The sequence below is a fragment of the Oreochromis aureus genome, linkage group 14 (assembly GCF_013358895.1).
Source record: "Oreochromis aureus strain Israel breed Guangdong linkage group 14, ZZ_aureus, whole genome shotgun sequence".
Classification (NCBI taxonomy): Eukaryota; Metazoa; Chordata; class Actinopteri; order Cichliformes; family Cichlidae; genus Oreochromis; species Oreochromis aureus.
Window position 1 is genome coordinate 5,320,802 of NC_052955.1, and position 19,389 is coordinate 5,340,190.

At 39.7% G+C, this 19,389-nt stretch overlaps 1 protein-coding gene and 1 long non-coding RNA gene across 6 annotated transcripts in view; one reads left to right on the forward strand and one right to left on the reverse strand.

The window, feature by feature from the left end:
* pak4 (p21 protein (Cdc42/Rac)-activated kinase 4) overlaps window positions 1-19,128 on the reverse strand; it is a 45,309-nt gene extending 26,181 nt beyond the window's left edge. The window contains exons 1-2 of one of the 4 annotated variants that reach the window (XM_039622605.1): window positions 6,678-6,939; window positions 5,215-5,282 (exon numbers count right to left, since the gene is read on the reverse strand). The gene's annotated coding sequence lies outside the window, so the exon portion shown is untranslated. Of the gene's footprint in view, window positions 1-5,214; window positions 5,283-6,677; window positions 6,940-9,845; window positions 10,000-18,740 lie in introns of those variants that run through there. The other 3 variants (XM_031739932.2, XM_039622606.1, XM_031739933.2) reach the window with 3 other exon arrangements.
* Window positions 6,910-13,691, forward strand: LOC120443625. Of its 2 annotated transcripts, none has more exons than XR_005615544.1 (4): window positions 6,910-7,048; window positions 12,098-12,167; window positions 13,119-13,237; window positions 13,366-13,691. It is a non-coding gene; the product is annotated as an uncharacterized LOC120443625 (long non-coding RNA). The 2 variants fall into 2 exon arrangements; XR_005615543.1 differs by having other exon boundaries at window positions 13,128-13,237.
* Window positions 19,129-19,389: the final 261 nt, after the last annotated feature.

A 19,389-nucleotide genomic window follows, 5' to 3' on the forward strand; every position in this document is an offset into this window, starting at 1 on the left:
CACATTCAGTTTTTTCCCTGGAATCCCCACCCAGCTCCCAACTCTGGATTTAATTCCCATTAGCAGAACTGACTCGCAACTGACTTGCAACAGCACAGTTACAACATGGATGATAAATGCCTCTTTCCAGTTATAATGAGTCTGGTGACAACAGGGAGAGGAGAATAAATCACCACAGAGGCCTATCATTAGTGTTTGGGCTGAGACAACAAAACAGTCAGTCAATGCATCTGAACTGAAAGAAAGCACTGCCTCAAGGAAGGATAAAAAGTTATGACAAAAGACTGAGGAGGATTACTACACTACAGTAACACAAACCTTATACTCCTACATAAGGCCTGTTACATACAGGAAATCAGTACAAAAAACATACATATGAGGGCTGATAATGACATTGAGCATCTCCTATTCGTAGATGGCGGTCTGGCCTTGAATCAAAGAGCCCTGCGGCTTTCAAATCCTCTGCTTTTTTCTTCCTCCTGCATTTGAAAATATGCGGAGGTCTGAGCCAAATGGCTGTGGGTGAAAAACAAGATTTTACTGCTGCCTTCAAGAGCCAAGAAATGATAAGATTCATAAGTAACGAAGGCCGAGTGGCAAACAGTAAACAGATTATGGAGCTCTGACCTCAGAGATCCCGTTTGATTTGAGAGCGAACTTTCTTCTTTCACAGGTTGCTTCACTGTTGCATGAACAAACCTAAGTGTGTGGGTGCAAAGACAAAGTTTACATGAAAGGACAAGTGAGTCCAGGCATGCAGTTCAATCAGGAGATGATAACTGCACAAGCCTGTCAGGACAAAATAACAACAGAGATGAGTCAGTCACTCATTCATCCCAGCACACAACACTGAATGAGCGCGTTTAAAACGGTGCATTCAAGTGCACTAAACTGAAGAATAACCGGGTAGATTTTTGTTTATCAAACAGACAAAATTGATGGAAAAATACTACTACTGTTATATAAGGGGATACAGGCTCCCTGCCTTTACCCACACTTCCTATTATATATGATGTGTGAACAGCTGATTTGACTGGATCTGAACTTAAACTAAATTACAAGACAGACAGCTGACAGCCTGCCAACACCTCAGCTACACGCTGCCAAAATCAGACCAAAGGAGAAAACTCCAAAGACGAAGGTGAAACCATGAAAGATTGTTCCTCATGTTCACCTTTTGAAATCTTTAACCTCCTCTTGACAGATCTTGTTGATGGAAGGATCTCCTCCCGTCACAGAGACACGATCTGAATTAAACCCTAAGTTTCAGCTTTAAGGAAGGGGTCAAAACAACAACAGCAGCAGCAGCAGCAGCAGCAACAACAAGAACATACATACAATTAATGAAAAAAAGACTGTTTATCCTTTTTTCATGAATGCTGGAAGACAAAGTCATAAGTGACAATTAAAAATTTTTGTTGTACTATTCATAAAAAGTCTCCAACTATTGGTACAAAAATAAATGGTAAATGGTAAATGGCCTGTATTTGTATAGGGCTTTACTAGTCCTGCCTAGGGACCCCAAAGCGCTTTACACATCCAGTCATCCACCCATTCACACACACAATCACACACTGGTGGAGGCAAGCTACAGTTGTAGCCACAGCTGCCCTGGGGCAGGCTGACAGAAGCTTGTTATAATAAATATGCTTGTTAGTAAAAAAAAAAACATTTTGCTGAAGTTGCATTTTTCTTTGCATATTTCTTTAACATCTGGGCCTATAAAAGTCCACTGATCTCAAAACAAACTAGGGCTGTGCGATATGACCAAAATCTCATATCCCAATATTTTCTATCGTCCGATAACGATATAAATCACAAAAATGTAACATTTTCTGTAAATTCTGTGAATGTCGGGCATCTGTGTTTCCAGCTGGGCTTGTAACAGCCGCTTTCTTTGTGAGTATTTATCACACAGCGTGCTGCGGAAAAAGCCTGTTCTAACGTTTGAGTCTAAGGTTTATTTTTAGCATCTGACGGCTCTTTTTGCTTCTCATCCGTAAATACTCTGCATCTTTCACGTGATTCAGTTTATTTTGAAAAGTCTCAACAGGATCTTGAGCTTTATTGTGAAAGGTTTATGTGGAAAATAAACAAGCAGACATGCGGTGGTTTTACTAGACACACAACGCATAAAACAAGCGCTTCTCTTCTGTAGTGTGGTTATATAAAATATAAGAGAAAGAGAGAACTTTACTTAATATAGCCACTACAGTGACCATCAAAATAATGAAAAATATTGCCGTAAACAGTTTATTTTGTTGAAACGATAATATCGATCCGATATATATCGTTATATCGAACAGCCCTAAAACAAACACATAAATTAATGTGTTTGGAGACCAAACTAGACACCACTCTTCTAGCTTTTACTGTTTAAAAAAAAGTTGAAATAGAGAATACAGAAAATATACAAAAGATATGAACTTCAACCAGAGGTTAACGTAACTAAGTGCCTGAATGCTCTGCATAATTTAGCAGCCAACAATTGTTTTTTCAGAAGTGAGTAAAAGTTTTAACTGAGCTTTGTTTGAAAAGCAATTTCATTCTATGCAAGTAAAATTTGCCTAACAAGTTAATAATATATCTTTGATCAGAGATCTAAATCGTTCCAAAACAATCCCACATGTGCAAATGGATTAAATAAACTGGACAACTAACATCTAGGCAGCACGTGGTGTGGTCATAAATATTTGTCTACCACCACAGTTGACTTTAAAACAAAGTCCAGACTTTCTCCATCAACTGTTTAGGAATTACACAGGCCCAATATTTCTGGACCTGACTGTGTTCTGGCTGGCACAGCTGGGCTGGATAGGAAATGTCTTGCTTGGCTGAGCTCTTGATTGTTTGGCTGTCACAAATAGGTAAAAGGGGACAGGACTGCACTGCATCACCCCCTCAAACACTGTTAGAGTACATCATAATTTGTCCTCTCTGAGCAAAACAAGCACATCCCTCTCTAAACACAACAATCAGTGTAGTTACAGCTCCCCTGTATTTTCCCCTCCCTCCTACTAAAAAAAAAATAAATCCATCTCTCACCATCCTCTCTCCCCACCACTCGCCATTTAGCTCTCAATCTGCTCCCAAAATTCCCTTCAATATCTCCATCTCCCCGTTCTCCTTTTCCCTTTAAGCGTTTTCCATCTCCTCCCCCTCCTTAATTTAACCTCCTCTGCCTTGCTGTATGCCTGGCTGAACCGTGAGAAAGCCTGTCTGGTCAGTGGGGCAGAGCCGGGCTGATGAGCTCTGGACGAAGCTGCTGTCCTCTGGCCTGTTTCACGTATTGTACATCATGGGTGGTCTGCACTCTGAGAGACATCGAGAGGCGGTGTAATGACGGGGACCGCACTATGAAAGGCTGCTTCTGAACTGGCACCAGATCCAAATATACAGTACACAGAGGGATTTGTTAGGAATGATCCCTCTGATTGTACTGCAGACATATGTTTGATGTGGCTCTATTTAACTTACAAATGTCTCTCTTCTTCTCTCTTTCTATAACAACATCAGTTGGCTAAATGGCAGTCACAGTCCATTTACTATGGAGCAGTATGAAAAGCCTGATTTTTCAGTGGTTATTTAGAATAAAGCAAAATCTAAAATAGCACCTGAAACAGATTTTAGGTTCAAGTCTTCCTGATCAAAGGAAATCACCAGGACTTTGATTTTTAAGAAGTTACTGAGTATAAAATACATTTCTGTTCATCATAAATAACACAAAAATGTCTATTTTCCTTTTAATCAGGTAGCAGCGACTCTTTGCTTTACCTATATGTGAAACAATTGTACCATTTTGAGTTGGAAAGATACTATAAAGTTAATTTTTATTAGTATTATTCTTTTCCTCTCTAAATTTAATTAAAGCTATCGACAGGGTGTGAAGAAACAGCCACTATGACTTGAGGAGATATCAAGAACAGATATCAAATACAACCATGCACTAGCACTTTGCTGCACTTTGATGCAATACCAATTTGCACCACAAGATGGTGAAACAAGGTAATGCCATCATTATTTAAGCAGTCAAATCATTAACACTACATTCTATTTAGGAAAATGCAAAGCCTCCCTGAAATGAAACCAGAAGTATAAAAAAACAAAACAAAACCAAACAACCCAGCAACACATATCTGGAAACATCACCAGTCACACAGGTAAAACACTGCCCCCTGCCAGTGAATGTTATATTTTTCCTGAGGGTAATTACAGAAAGTACCTTTAAAAATGCCACAAAAAAGGTAACCTCTGGGTGAGCCAATGGTTAAAAAAAATGAACCTTTTAGTTTAAAATTAATGTATTTTGAAGACACACATGACCTCAGGAGATAACAGAGGAGTTAACACCTTTCTTCTTACTATAGCAGGCCCACCTTGTCTTAAACCTTTAGTGAACGTCAAAGACATAATTAGTTATGGACATCTGCTCTGCATGCATTACAGTTTTTTCTTCCTCCAAGCTAATTGTTTTTCTCCATTCAGACATACCTCACATAGCTAACTTTCTAAGGATGCACTTACGGCACTCAGGTGTTGATAAACTTCAGTAAGTCAAACTAAATCTTTAAGGCAGCGTTATAAATTAGACTATTATGCCAAGTAGCACAGATATTCATCACCCCATGTAATAACTTGTTAGTCAGTGATCTTACTGCATAGAAACCAGCATTGTCATTTTCACCAACTAAAGACTAATATCCATTTTCATTAATAAAACAGTTAAAAATAAACACAAATGCAAATACTGTTGTATAACTATGTCACAATCTCGCTGGCTTTACCAAAGAAGAAAAAAATGCCGCAGTTAATAAATTGTGAAAATATGAAAGTTACATTTGCAAGTAAGACCATTCAGTTTTGCTAATGTGGAGTAAAAAAGTCCCTCAATCTATAAAAAAAAAACCCCTCAAACAAACTTACAAATAATTAGATATCAGATCAGTTCAATTTTTATTTGGTTTTCACAAGTTTGAAGGCCCCTTCAAATATTGCTGACCTATCTTAAAGCTGTTGGACCGTGGGAATATGTTTAATTAAAGCACAGAAACTCTTATGTTTACATGAAGTCACAATGACTGATAAATGCTTTAAATTTAACAGCCAGGCACATTTTCTAGGGCTGAGGTATTAAATGGTCTCTAAATGATACCTGGTAACCTGCCAATGCAACTGGTGGAGTGCAGAGATGCCAGCCAAGACCAAAAAACTCACCCGAATGTTTGTCAGGCGGTAATTTCTCACGCCTTGTCTCACCAAAGCTGAATACACAGGTAACAACTCTGGAGTGAGATGGAAACAGAGGGGGGTTTAAAGAGTGAAGCACCAGAAAGCGAACTGCAGGATTCAGGTTACCTCTGCTGTTTGCTGGTAGTTGTCACTGTTGTTGTGGTGTGCTTACATTAGCTTTCTTCTGCAGAATCAGGGCTGATAATTAATAGCCTGTACTCTCACTACTGCACACACACACGCACACAGATAGAGAGAAGACAGTACTTCTCTCCCAAAGTTTCACAGGTTTATAAATGCAGTGCAGAGACACAGCACACTGACTGCTCTCACAGCATCAGTCTGTTCATAACACGGAGTTTATATACGACAGTCTAAATTTCAGCATCACTGCAGGGCCAACAGAGGAGGTGAACATGAACCTATTACTGTAGCACTTTTTGCCCTCAATAAAGCAGAATAAGTGGCTGAAATGCACAAAACTCCATACAACCCTGAGACCATGACTGAAACAGGTTATTACAACTATTATTAAGACTTTTCATGCTTCTATTTCAGAGAAGTAAGATCAGGCTCTGAGACCTGGACAAACTTTTAAAAAAAAGAAGAAAAAGAAATTATAATTCCAGTTGAAAAATGCATAAGCAGCTGTGTCTCCTTTCTCACCAGAAATCCTGCACTTTCCTGACATTTTTGGCCATCTGATAGAGAAAGATGCATTTTAAGCTTAAATTTAAACCCCACTTGAAAAAAAGCATTAAAAATCACAGTCCCACTGAGCTTCCTGCAGTGGAAGGCCTAAATGTTTTACATGTGGGAAAAACTGCTTAATCTGAACCTTCACCCTAAATTTTATTACAGTTTTATTACTCATTATTTTACCCTTTGTAAAGGAGCCTAATATCTTTTTCAAAAAAATTAAAATAAAACAGTGCTTAAATTATACTTCCTCACGTTTTGTGTTCAGCTCCCGCTGAACCAAGCTTCCTCACAACTCTTACCACAAACACAGGTTCACAATGAATCGCCATCCTCCCCCTCTTATCTCCATGTGTCACCAACACTTGTGCAGAGAAAGACACATGAGCGGGACAGCGGGGTCCAGCAGCTGTCCTGACAGCCGCAGACATGAGCGGTGAGCAACAGGTTTGAATGGGAGCAGCGGGTGGTGAGGGGGAGGTGGGGGGAATCATCCCTCGCTGCTTGCTTTCTCACCCCCCCCCCACACACACACACACACCAGGCAAACAATAAAGTTATTATGCTTTTTTCCTGACTCACAGTTAATCCACTCGGGAAGATTTCAACAACAGAGTTTCGTTGTTCGGATTAACTTTCCAGCGCAAACAACCCAGCGAGGAGCAGCGCGCTTATTAAGTGGCTTTCCACACGATAAACGTGGAATTTCACACGCCTTTATTTCGCCTTTCAGAGCGGAGGATACTCACTTTAAAGCACAGGTACTCCGTTTATCCAGCAGGACACACTATCCACCTGATCTCATGTCGGAAACGCAGCGGAGGACGAAGGGAAAGCACACGGAGAGGATCCCCGCAACAGCCGCAAAGTTACTTCCGCGGAGAAATCCAGTTCAGCTCCGCGGAGGAAGCGCCTCTGTCTTTACTTAAAGACACAGCGAAGTGGACACGAGTGAAGACACTCGGCGTCAGCGTGAAAACACACACAAACACAGGAACGCTGTAGCTCCCGGCCGTAAAAACTCAAAATGTGTCGCATTCCTATGGTTTCAGCAAAGCCGGCCCAGTATCGTGACGTCACGGGGAGAGAGACGGAGAGAGGGAGAGCGAGATTAGCACGGGTAAGCTCGGATCTATTCACAACTTTATGTCCTGCCTGCTTTTAAATAAAAGGCGTTAATGCCCCTTTTTTCTTCCACTCCTACGCTTTTCTTCCTGTCACACACACGGAATCTGCTGTCACAGGTGTTGTTACCTGAGGTGTCACGTGATGCAGAAGCCCTGTCACTTAAGGAAGCCTGAACTCAAACATCGAGTTATTTTTTTCAACTTTAAGTTTTGGGTTTTTTTTTTTTACCCATAAACACTTCAAAGTTTAATCTGTAACAAATATCTTCTTTTGTCCACCTTTATTGTTCACCATTTAAAATACCAACTGTTTCAAATAGTAAACTATGTGGTATTTATTAGTGAAACCATAGATTAAATGTTGGTAATTGGTTTCCCTTTATTACTGGATTCCTTTAACCGCAGTCATACCGGTTAGAGCTGAAACTGGGCAAGTGCTGTCATAATCAGAGTGACATCATGTGACAGCACAGGTAACGATATGCCTGTGGTGGGAGATTCCTGAAGCGTGACAGAAAGGATGACAGGATTTCTATTCAGGATACTTTGTGTGCCATATCTTTATGCTAAGGACCTGTAAAATCACAAATCATTGGTCAGTGAGCATTACCTACTTTTGCCAACCTTTCTGAGTATAATGGATTAGAACTACTGTTTGGCTCCATAAAATCAAATCATAAAACTCCCTAACAGCTAATGGGATGAGGAAGAGCTGGAATCAAGTTACAGTAACATAATTTGAAGACCTTATCATGAAATTCTACAATTTCACTTACTTTTCTCCAGGCCCTCTCCTTTCTTATCCTCTCTATTTAAAAGTGAGGCTGAACTACACAGCTCCATCAGCCCACAGAAGTGGTTCAACAAGAATCAAAGTGAAGAAAATTATTCAAAGCTGAACTTTACTTGTGAAAAAGAGGAAACATCAAATCCTGTCTGAGATTTTAACAAGTTCATTTCATTAAAAGACAAAAAAAAGTAACCAAGAAACCAAAATTATCAATCCTTTTGGTGTGATTTAGAGTCCAGCCCTCAAAGTTAAAACTGTTCAAGTGTTCCTTTAATTGTTTTTTAGCATTATATTTTAACTCAAGCAAACACAGATTCGCACATGTTCACACATCATCACATGAAGCTGTGTAAGTTCACCTCAATGCAAAGCTTCTGTGTGCAGATGTGCTGTGTGAAAACTTTGTGTGTGAAAGCATTGTGTTTGGTGTCAACACAACATACAGTCACAACTTTAATCTGTTTATTTACTCAACTAATCAATAAACTATTAGTTGTGTTTAATGTAAATCTATAGTTTGAATGATGTTTGAGCCCTAAAATGGATTATCATTTACTCTGAAATACCAAGTAAAGTTAAAACAAAAGATGAATGATGAGCTATTTCCTGGCTGAAACTTTAAGGTCTTTCTGTTGTTGTTTGTTGTCACATGACAATATGAGTCACTCTGACATGGCAGGACCTGCCAGTACGGTTCAAATTAGTGCTGTCCAGCCTGCTATGAAATACCACGTCTGCCTGCTAATGTCAACAGACCCATCAACACATGGAGAACTCGCTGAGGCCGAGTATGTCAAGTCTACATTACAAGACACATTATCTTAGATTCAACAAAAATCTTGCCAATGTATTGTGTTAACATTGCTGCTTAAAAACACGTTTAAAAGCTGCTCATAGAAAAAATGTGATATGGTTGCTTAGTTTCAAAAGACAGAAATAAACAGATTTCAGGCCGAGAACATAAATGGGCGAATCTGAAAATGATTACAGACACATTGTTCCACTTTTTAGTACGTGCACGGCCTCTCAAACGAAACTGAATTTGGTCTACAGGTTTTTATGGTTGCCTTGTTGCCATACTTAGTAATGACTAACAATATAAGCATAAGTTATTTTAGTCCAAATGAAAGTAATTAGTAACTGAATGAATATGTTTCTTTAATATGTTTTTTAATAAGCCATTTATTTCAAAGATTATTGGGCCAACAAATGGCCATAAGCATAAACAACTTATTCTGCCTACAGAGGACAGTGACGGAGTATATTCTGCATGGAAACATTTTTATTATAGCTAAATCACCATAAACAAAGACTAAATAAAACAAAAGAAAACAATTAACTAAAAAAAGATAAAGACAAGTTTGTCATGAACGCTGAGAGTCAAACCTCAGTTTTATAGTTGTTTATCATGTTATTTTTATGTATATGTTTTTGGAGTTTCTAGTCACAACTACTCTACAAGTTTATGCCCTTGACAGGTACACAGTTTACTTTTTTAAACAGTTTTTTCATCCATGACTTCACAATGTAACTCTAATTTAGATAGTTTGGAAGTAGATTATTTTGTGCATTCTGTAGTATCATTTCAGAGCTAAGAACAATTAAATCATGAAATTATAAGGTGTGAAGTTTAATGAATACTCGATTGCCAAAAAGTTGATGCTGTTCATCTGACGTAACGTTTTCAGTGGGAGAAACATTTCGTCACTCATCCAAAGTGACCTCTTCAGTCTTAGCTAACTGCAGGTTTCCCCAACCTTATAAACAGTACATTTGCACAGTAACTGAAACTAGCTCACTGAATGAACCATGGGCTGTGAGGTCAGTTCCTTGATCATTAACATGCAAATTGTCATGACCATTGATCAACAACCACTGATTACAGGGAAACCTGCAGTCAGTTGAGACTGAAGAAGTCACTTGAATGAGTGACGAAACATTTCTCCCACTGAAAACGCTACGTCCAGATCAACAGAATCAACCTTTTGGGATTTACTTACCTGGATGATTGAGTAGGCATCCAGACAATAGTCCGTTGGCTGGTTCATAATAATATGACCCATTTATCCATCAGAAGACAAGATCAGTTTATATCAGGAGATTCTCAGAGTGCTGTGAAGCCAATGTTTTATCAGCTTTCCAACAGACTACAAAGTGTCAGCCTCCATAAGGATAAGGCACATTCCTCAGAGAGTAAAAATACAGCAGGAACTAGTCCACTCAACGTATCAGATCCAGGAACATACAAACCTGCCAATCCCGACGGCAACTTTAAACAAAGTATGCAGTGTTGCAGCCAATGAGGGCTGACTTCCAGAGGCAGGTTGTGGAATGTGGAAAGGTCAATGATAAAGAGAGATAGAGAGAGAGAGAGAGAGAGAGAGAGAGAGAGGGAGAGAGCTACATGGAGCACACCACCTAGCTCCCAGCACACATGCACTGTGAACACGAGCTAGTTTGGCTGTGAACTGACCTGAAGGACTTTTGCTCATTGAGCACATACTGACAAATACAGAAATACTGAGGTTTATGGAAGCTTAGTTTAGGAAAATTTAACCTTGTTCCAACATCATGAAAATTTTAATTACGACCACCAGATAAAAAAAAGAAAAGAAAAAATGAATCCAGGATCCTTCTGGATTCAGAAGGATAGAGTGATCGGGAATAGTCTGTGGTATTTTCTTTATAACATTAAGATGATCTCTTCACACGGGTATTCTTTACATCCCATCTCATCAGCATTTGTGAAGATACGGCACAAAATGTCCAATTTAGCCTCATCTCATCGTGGTAAAGAAGACTGAAAAAATTCCAGAATCCCGATCAACTATGAAACATAATCCAGTTCAGCCAAGACCCACCAAGCAAAAAACATTAATCCAAACTTTTTGAGTAATCCTAATAAACAACCGACCACGCTAATACGGTAATATTATGTTGAAGCACAGTACGTATCACTCCGCGAGGCGCCTGCCTACGATAGCTGTAATGCTCCGACAATCCATCAAGCGGTGTGGGTTCGTAGCTTAGCAAAGTCGTACTGAAACATTTGACAGATTTTCGAGCGCCGTGTACCACATAAAATCGTTTCGAGGTCAGTAAACACAACCAGAATTCATACATAAGGCACACGGGATTATAAGGAGCACTGTCGATTTTCAGAAAAATCAAAGGATTGATTTTAAGTGTGCCGTATTTTCCAAAAAACACGGTAATAACGACGGCCCGCTAGCATGCTCTACCAAAAATAGTGCTTTGTTGTGTGTCTGACGGATGAAAGCCAAACCAGTTCCACACCACTGAAGTTGCAACATTTTTACAAACCAATTCTGGTTCATCCGTTTCATTCAACGATCCACTTTCGCTCTTCTCATTCTGCGTCGCCGCCATGTGCGTATGTAAACAAAGGCACTGCGCATGCGCGTTTTACCCATATTCTATCGCGATATTTCATTTTCTTATCGTTGCCCAACATTATACCGGTATTACCGTGAACGGTATGATATAGCCCAGCCCTACTAATCATCACTAATCAATATTATATTATTTTTTCAATAGTTATATTGATATTTACTTATGCATTATTAGTATTATTTTATTACTCATCATTATCATCAGAAATAACAGAAAAATTAGATGAATGATGTAAATTAAGGTAAAGACTTATTGCCTTTACTGGACCAATCATACTCATGTTTGTAGTCGTCCCCCAACAGGCCAATCCTGGTTATGTACCAGGTGCCTAAACCTTTGTTGCAGAGGGCATTACACTAACTCTTTTCCCCCAGCAGAACATGACAAAGAGCCCGCAGTGTTGAACCACTCTGCAAACTCCTGAGAGCCCAAACTAAGGAGCACCTGCAGTACAGACAGCACTGATGTTTGTTGACTTATGCTGCGGAACTAGCTGAGAGATAAGAGATCTCGACACACAAAACCACTGCTTACTAACAACTAGTCTGACAACCTGGAGTGGCTTCTTAAGTTTTTTTAAGAACGTTGTGTTTTTCTTTGAGGCTCAGCAAGCAAGATAGCTCCGCTTCAACTACTCTCATCATAACTTGTTAGTGTCCCATCAACAAAAGTGTTGTTTCAGTGTTAGAGCTGTGTTAAACATTGAGGTATAGCGTAAAGCATGTGACTCACAACAGCACCATCATTACATAATGACGACATGTTGTGGAAAACAGAGGCAATGAGGTGATGGTGTGCTGAAGAAGCCAAACTTCATGCCAGTCTGCTCTCTCTTTAGCGAGGCCGGCTTTCATCTGATCCAAGAATTACGGTCTACCGGAGAGAGCCGCCCGCCAAACTCAGCAGAGGTAAGAAACTGCAATCAGAAGCTGGCAAATATCCTTCTTACGCTAGCTGTGAAAATACAGGCAGCTACCAATGTGCAGTCCACAATCAAGCGAAGGCTCACAATAATACGTTTGGACAGCTTGGACATTTCCATGCCAAAAAAGCATTCCAGTTACATTCAGTGGTTTCCCCAGAAATCCCACTGAAGAGATTATGAAAAACTCAAACTTTCTATTTAAAAAAGATTAAATTTTTAATTTCTAATGTAGTTTTACTCATTTTGATGGGATTTAACAGGCTTATCCTTATTTCCATCACATATGGCAAAGGTAACATGTTATACCCCCAAATATCTGAAGCTATACAAATGAAAAAACAAAAACAACCAAAACAAAAAACAAAAAAACAAAAACAAATCTGCTTTCCTTTGTGTTTGCCCTCGCACTTCTGCCATACACCAGCACAACTGAGGTAAAAAACACAGCCAAAATCCACAAATATCTGTATTGTTTTTAAAACCTCTATATGAGCAAGCTTGCCTCATCAGCTTAAAGTAGGACAACTGTGCGAGCAAACATAAGTGTATGCTGGGATATATTCAATTTAACCAAGAAAATGTCAGAAAATGATGCCAGATGGTGCTCAAACTGACTTGCTTTGCTTGGCCATCGTTAAAAAACTCGATATAAGAAGCTCTAAAGTCCTGTTTTGTCATGTTTTGTCTTCAGCTGCATCGACTGTGGCTAAGAACGCAGATTTCAGGCTTCACTCAGTGTAAAAGATAAAAAATGATGATATCCATCCCAAAACAAACGCACTGTAAAGAATTTCAATTTTTCCAGACACAGAACACCAAAAACTGTCAAAAATGAGCCCTTTATTTTTTTTAATACAGAATTTTTTTGCATTATTATGATGACGATGATTATTATTATTCATGTTAATCGTGTGTTCTTGCCTCTGTTCCTGAGCACCTACAGAGCTCTGTTGATCTTGGCTCCTTCAGTCATTCCACAGAGGATTTTCCCCCCCTCTAATGCAATAAGCCTGGACCTCTTTCCCTGTTACAGCGAGAATCACAATATCTGATGTAAGTGTATTATTTCTGCTTTTCCCCTATCCCTCATCTTCCCTTCCTTTTTTTCACCCCCTGAACATGATTTTCCACCTAACTCATGTCATATGTACTGATAATGTCCACATCTTCCACTTTTAAAGGTGATAATTTGCATTTGGTGGTTGGAGTCGGATGTGGAGCACACCACAAACAGCTGATCGAGTCCTACACGGAGCAGATTTTTAATAAAAAATTAACTTGTTATGTTTAGGGAGTAAAAACTTGTCTGTAAGGCTTAGGCCTTAAAACTACTCAAGTAGGTTTAAAAAAAGTTTTTGTTCAAATTCAATCATTACTACTTTTCCAAAGCTTTTTTGGCAGCTTGATGTCACGATTTCAAGCTTGGTTTCAGAAATTTTACATGTGGTTGTTAAACATTGATCTATAAAATATACTTGCAAAAAACAGAGCTTATAAAAGCAAATTAATCAATTAAAATGCTCTTGTTTTAAAGTCTTGGGTTTTCTTTCGCAGCATGGGCAGATCTGGTAATTTGGCTGTTAGCCTGCAGCTAAATCTGGTTTACTGTTACCTCTGCAGCTCACCTCGACACAAACACACACACACACCCCTTTGCTCCCCCTTTTTCCTCACTCAACTCTGATACCTCTCTCACACACAGTTTTATCTGTGCGATCTGGCCCCAAGAGAAAAGTCAGAATTTAATGTTTCCACTACAGCATCAACTCAACAAGCAACGACACAAACAGGACAGAAGGAAAATGGAGGTAATTGCAACTTCACATGTGGATACAAACAAAGAACTTCTAAATACTCAAGACCTCCCACTCTCATAGACTTCTGGTTTCACAGGGGGCACTTACTCCACTTACTGTATTCCACAATGGCCTTATGAAGATCAGCCTATAATGGAACATTTCATCGGGTAAAGATTTTAACCCAATTAAACATTTAGGCAACCATTTCTTCTGCTAATTTGAGCTTAAGCCATATTATTATTAAGTTATAAGATAAGAGGAGTGTATCCTATTTTTATCTCTGTTGACTGAAGGTCAAAACTGTTGTTTTTTTACTAACACATTATTCTTATATATTACAAACTAAAATGTGTTTTGTTTTGTTTTTTGTCTAAAAGCAGGTACATGTAGTTATTTTAGCCATTAAGCCTTTTTCAATCATATTTATTCATATTCCTCCATTCTCTTTATAATGGGATAAACAGGAAGTAGAAGGACTGAAGGGCTCCACTTTATATTGGCTGTCATAAAAGTCAATAAACAAATTAAATTCAGTAATTATTAAATAATAAACAGCAATCATAAATTTCCAGGGCCCAAAGTGACGTGTTCAATTTACTAGTTTGATCAACAGTTAAAGAGATTTTCTTTGGGGGGGGGGTTTAGGCTTTAATTGCTGTTGGTGGTGGTGACTAATCAACTTCACGGCTATTTATCAGTAAAGAAAGTTAATTTCCTACTTTTAAAAATTTTAATTGATTACAACTATTCAAAGGCTCAGAAGTTCATTTTTTCACCTCAAGTCATCACACAGGATCAGAACTAAATGAAAAAGGAAAAACGTGCATCACAGACTCTAGTCAAATGTAATGTCAGACAGCAGTCATGTCTTCAAACTTTCATACCTGGAAACATAGTGGCTGCAACTTTGTGATCTCAAACTTTTTTGAAATAGACATCCTGTTGCCCTTTACTCAGACCACACCAGAAAATTGTTTCTTCTTTTTCCTTTCAACACCATCAGTTTCTTTCTCGATAACAAATCACCACACACACCTCATGCTCCTGCCTGTTATTGCCCTTTTGCCTCCAGCCATCACCTTGTACATCGCTGTGAAAGCTGTTTGGACTTCACAGAAGAAGCCTGAACAGCAGCTGCGTTCGGGCCCTTCTGGTCAGTTCGCATCAAAGCAATGACAACATCCCTCCTGCCAGCAGCTCTGTCTCCTGCTGGACACATCTGTCAACAGTCATCTGTGATTTCTGATCATTTCCACCTTTATGGCTCGCCTCCTCTGCTGTGATTCACCTAAAAACTGGCCGAAAATCAAGAAAAACTCTTAAATCTGCTTGGAGTGAATCCTTCAAACTCAGTAGATTTTAGGTACTGCAGCTTTATAAATATGATCAAAGAAAATACAGAAACTGCAGAGGAATTTGAAAAAAGTAGCATATAGCAAGTGATCAGATATATTTTTGAATGCCTCTTCTTTACTGCTAAATACAGTTAGAAGCAAAAAATCTTTAGCCCCATTGTGTATTAGGTTTATTGGCATAAATTCAGTGTCCAGCAGGCTTATCACCAAAGCCCACACTGCACACTGAAATAGCTGCCAAATGGGCCTTTATTATGGAAGAAGTTTGTCTAGCTTTGTCTAGTAAATTCTGCATAAAACAGCACCTCAAAGTTCGTAACTATAAGTACACTTCTTTCTAACTGCCTTAGTCAAGTCCCACCACAGCTTTTCCATATTAATGGTTCAGACAGCCACTATCTAGGACTTCCTCTGAAACCTAAAGCCAATATTCTGAGGTATGCTTGGGTCACTGTACTACTACTGAAAGGTCCATCAATGCTTGCGCATCAGCGTCCTCACTGACAGCAATACATTTTGGCGACCGTGGCTCAGGAGATTGGGAAGCTCATCTGTAACCGGAAGGTTGCCAGTTCGATCCCCCTGCTCTCTCTGTCCTGGTCGTTGTGTCCTTGGGCAAGACACTTTACCCTACCGCCTACTGGTGTTGGCCAGAGGGGCCGATGGCGCGATATGGCAGCCTCGCTTCTGTCAGTCTACCCCAGGGCAGCTGTGGCTACAACTGTAGCTTGCCTCCACCAGTGTGTGAATGTGAGAGTGAATGAATAGTGGAATTGTAAAGTGCTTTGGGTGCTTAGAAAAGCGCTATATGAATGCAATCCATTATCATTATTATTATTTTCTTCCAGGATTTCTGATACTTTATTTACTACATGTTGCCAGTTGTACTTTGTAGACTTTTGCATTACATGAGGAATCAAAGAAGTCTCTGACATCACTGAGCCACCATCATGCATTACTATAGGTCGGTTCATTCTTCCTTCTCCAGACACATTTCTGACCCATAGGCCAAAAGTTCTAGTTTTGTTTTGTTTTGTCCCTCCCCCAAAGATCTGTGCCATCATTTCAATCATCATCAGTAATGAGTCACAGCACTTCGATAAATCATATGACCTTGGGAATAAATTCAGGAACAGGTTTCATTTCAGCCAGTGAAACTGCTAGTCAGTGACTGAAACTGGCAGGGCTCTCTTAGGTTTGGCCCTGTTACATAGTGCCAGCAGGCAAATGACAGGAAATGAAGGAAAGATGGATGCAGCAAAGGTTCCCAACAGACTTCTACCCGCAGACATTGTGGTTTATTGTTGTCTGAGCCAAAGGAAATTATTATGAAGTAGTAAAATTAAAGTTAAAAAGTGTTGTTAAATGTCTTTATCCTGCCAGGTAGCATAATAAGTTTCCTGCCAGCAAGCAGAATAAACACCAAGCGGCATCTTTTGGGACCAGTTTTGATTATTTATACTGGGATGAGGGCTTTTTGAGCAACCTCCAGGGTACCACAAAACCCCCTCTTTTACCCTACAGGGAGAGCCAACTGGAGCCTCCTTTCAGGAGGAGAATAAAGTATAATACTGATATCCTACTTTAAGGAAAAACAAACAAAAACCAAACAGCAGCATACACTTAATGCTCCTTTCCCAACAGACTCTCTATATGCCCCTTGTCTGCCACACAAAGTCGTTTATTTTTCCACTTGTTGATTGTCTGCTGCTTCTATGACCTGCGTGGATTTGGTTTATCTGGTCCAAATATGTCAGTGAGGATGACTGTTTAACCTGCCAGCCTGTTTTTCCTGTTTGATTACCTTGGTTGGCTCCTCGTTTTTCCACCACAGAGCAGACAATTCCAATGTTTCTACAACTACCAGCAGACAGAAGAAGATGCTTTTTATTAAAGCTGTTCTGGAAACCCGAAAAAGTAAACAGAACTTAAACATTTTCTGCTAGAAAAGCTAATTACTTTCTTTCACCTGTCCTTTTGGCTTAGGTTTGTATAATTTTAAATTATCAGGTACCTAACAAGGTATTTTAAAACCATGTTATCTTAACACTGTTAGATTCATATTCAGCACATATGCTGTGTTTTTTGTTCACAATGAACAATCACTCAAAGAAAACACACACATTTCCAATTTTTTTCCAGTAAACTTGCCATTTGTTTCTTTCAGATTCAGTTGAGGTTGTTGTAATTTAGCAGAACAAATGCCATCCATAAGTTGCATTTTCCCAAAGAGATATTAGTCAGTTAGCTACTATCTAACAAAAATATAACTTTTCAATATGGCTGTACTGATTGTGAAATTCTGAGCTGATACTGTCAAAAGAATTTGGCCTAAATCCTATCCTCATGTATCCATAGTTTATTTAAATGTACTTTTCTTGTTATCTGTTCCCACTTCTGTGCTATAAACACTAACATCTTTTTAAAAGACTTTCACCTTTTCATCACACTGCCTTTGAACTCTCCAGCAGATAAACTTAACTGTTTATCTTACTTACTAGTAGATGGATATCAGCTGTCTTGCAGCTGCATCCCATCTCGCAACTTAACACGTGAATATTGCTGATGAATATTTTGCCATACATGATGTAGATGCTCCCGCTGCTGTTTGGGAATGGTGCATATGTGAGAGAGACGAGTGACCCCTTCATACAGCTTCTCTGGCATCCCAGGAATGTATGGTGTGCCCAGCACCAACCGCACGACCTTACAAACACAACCCCCCCCTTTCCTCTCACTGCACACTCACGAAGCACAACACAAATGCAATCCATAACATGACATCCGCCAGCCAAGAGGAAAAGAAGTGGGAGGGGAAAAAAGAAACTAAAAAGGAGAATTCATTCATGCACGAGAGAGAGAGGGAGCAGCTTAATATCCTCTTTTCCTGCTTTAGCCTGCCCACACAAACAATTCAGTCCTCCTTCACAGGTGAAAACGGAAGTTCACCGTGATCGTGATTATCAGGAACCAGCTGAACTTATCAGAAAGCAGACTGGCAGACTCAGCGTTACCAGAACTCGTTTGTCTCCTGGGTGTGCAAATGAGCCATCCTGTGAGCTTATGAGATCTTAGCAAAGGAAGACAGTCTGAACCTAAAGTTAGCTTCACATTTTTATTGTTTAACAACTTTCACAAGTGGCCCTCAGATTTTTGATTTCACAGTTCAGACACGATTCACTCTAGTCTACGCTTTGAGTGATTCATGAGCTAACACACAAACACAAGGAGAGCAGACTGAAGGAGGCTGCTCCGGTATCCTCACACCCGGACTGGCCGGACCGACCGGAGCGCAGCTAACGCTAGCCTCCGTTAGCGGCTCAGCGGGGAGCGGAGACGCGCCACAAGCTAACCCACAGCACGGTCCGGTAACCGAAGTCGGAGCCACGCGGGGATACTCACCAGGGATGTCCCAGGAAAACTTTTTCTGCCGACCCCGCGACGTACTTGGAAACTTTCCAAAAATCAGAAGGGCGGGAGCGGACTAACTTCAGGGCAAACTGTGTGATATTAGCCGAAGTCTTACTTTCCCGACGCCATGTTGAACAGAGGAAACTGGAACATCCGGGAAACTGAAACCAATCTCCATGGAAACCGAGTTAGCAACGGGCTACCGGGAGACGACTCTTCTTCGGCTTTTTTTTCTTCTTCTTTGTGGTTGGTAAACATTACCGCCCACCGGTAGACTAATACTGTACCTTCCTCCCAGCTGTTGCTTACATTTGTAGTGCACGTATTATTTATTAATGCAATTCACACTACTCTCTTTTACCATCTCAGTCTCACTTTTTAACTTTGTTCTTTATTTATTGTACTTTTTTTATTCTTTAACTGTTGTAACCTAATTTTTTTGGGATTCTTTCTTTTTCTTTGTTTTTCTGCAATCACAGTGGAAAATCACCAGCTAACCTGTTGTTTACATATAACAATCAGCCGCTCCATAATCTTACATTCCGTTTAGTCACAGGCCGTCACTATGCGCCTGTGGCACTTTAACTTTGTTCTTTATTTATTGTAGACTGCACTATTTTTATTCTTTATCCCGCTGTTG